Source organism: Hylobates moloch, unplaced genomic scaffold, assembly GCF_009828535.3.
Source record: "Hylobates moloch isolate HMO894 unplaced genomic scaffold, HMol_V3 SCAFFOLD_5, whole genome shotgun sequence".
In the NCBI taxonomy this organism is placed as follows: Eukaryota; Metazoa; Chordata; class Mammalia; order Primates; family Hylobatidae; genus Hylobates; species Hylobates moloch.
The window spans coordinates 25,509,393-25,511,431 of record NW_026652280.1 but is presented as its reverse complement, the minus strand read 5'-3'; positions in this window follow the sequence as shown (position 1 = coordinate 25,511,431).

Sequence of the window (2,039 nt, the reverse complement as noted above, 5' to 3'; positions counted from 1 at the left end):
GGAGTCTCGCTCTGTCACCCAGGCTGGAGTGCAGTGGCGCAATCTCGGCTCACTGCAAGCTCCGCCTCCTGGGTTCACGCCATTCTCCTGCCTCAGCCTCTCCGAGTAGCTGGGACTACAGGCGCCCGCCACCACAACTGGCTAATTTTTTTTTTTTTTTTTTTTAGTAGAGACGGGGTTTCACCGTGGTCTCGATCTCCTGACCTCGTGATCTGCCTGCCTCGGCCTCCCAAAGTGCTGGAATTACAAGCATGAGGCACCGCGCCCGGCCTCATAGTATTTTTTAAATAAGAGAGAAGGTTGAAGAATAATTATAATTCAGTTGCCATAAAGGCTGATATTATTGTTTAAATTAAATTTGTATTTATATTAACTGGTTTTGTTCAGAACAGCAGAGGACTATATAATCTATATATTTAAGATTACGGAAACGGCATCTCTTAACATGCCTACATGGGGAAAGTATAAATGTGTCATGGGACAATGCATTTGCTCACCAATCTTGTAAAAATTAACCTGTTGGCTGTGATCTTACTAATCTAGTTACAGTTGCCCTAACTCATATATTAACTATAAAAAATTTGGTAAGTTTAAAAGTTTCTAAACCTCCCTCTTCAAAGTTATTTTGCCCAGAAAAATAAATTAGTAGTTCTAATGGAATCATTCTTAAAATACAATGTAAAATTTCATTTTCAACTCTCTGTGGTCACCAGAATTTACTGCGTTGGATGAGCACTTCTCAGTCACCAGCCTATTTGATGTATTTAAGCCATTTGGTTTTCTTCAGTGTTCTGCACATTACTCTTTTATCACTCTTTACCAGGGGATCTCAAATTTTACTGTACAAAAGAATCACTTGAGGAGTTTTTAAAATGCAGTTCCCTGGCCTCATACCCCAAAATTCTAATTGCCTTGCATTGTGCTGGATCCAAGGAATCTGTTCTTAACAAGGGGGTAATTCTGTTGCTAGTGGTCTCTAGGTCACACTTTAAGAAGCTATATCCTCAATGGATGACTTCATGCATTTCTGTGCCTTTAATGACCTTTAATTTACTAATAACTTCCAAATCTATATTTTAACTCAAACTACTCTTTTGATATGCACATTCATATATATTCTCTGTTAGACATTGCCACCTAGCTTCCCATTGATCTCTCAGAATAAAACTGACCTTCTTCTCCTATTTTCCTTAAAAAATCTGCTTCCACTTTTTAATTTTCTGTCTCATATCCTTCCCTGTTTTAACCCCTCATATACAGTAACCCCCAAGACCTATCAAACATTTGCCTGCTGCCTTCTTCCTCACTGCCACTGCCCTCATTGTGGACTTCATCATATTTTGTTTCATCAGTTTTCATTCAGGATTTCCAATGAAACCCTAGAAAGGCCATGTATTAAAATAACCACATGCCAGGTTACTGGCTATGTCCTAAGACTAAGGGCAAAGCCAAAATAGACTCACACTAACAAAGCCTAAAGTAAAGACTAGAAAGAATCAACATGATCCACCCTATAATTTAACTGCATACTAAAACAAGTCAACACTTTTCAGAGAAAAGTAATAGAATCCAGAATTTCTATATAATACCATCCACAGTGTATGGTATACAATCAAAAATTATGAGACATGTGAAGAAGCAGGAAAATGGGACCTATAATCAAAAGATAAATAGTGAATAGAAGCAGACTCACAGATGTCCCAGATGTTTGAATTAGTAGACAAAGGTTTTAAAATCATTATTTAAAATATGTTTTAGGGCTCGGTGCAGTGGCTCATGCCCAAATCCTAGCATATGGGAGGCCGAGGTGGGTTGATCACCTGAGGTCAGGAGTTCAAGACCAGCCTGACCAACATGGTGAAACCCTGTCTCTACTAAAAATACAAAAAATTAGCTGGGTATGATTGCAGACACCTGTAATCCCAGCTACTTGGGAGGCTGAGGCAGGAGAATTGCTTGAACCCAGGAGGCAGAGGTTGCAGTAAGCCAAGATCACACCACTGCACTCCAGCCTGGGTGACAGAGTGAGACTCCATCTC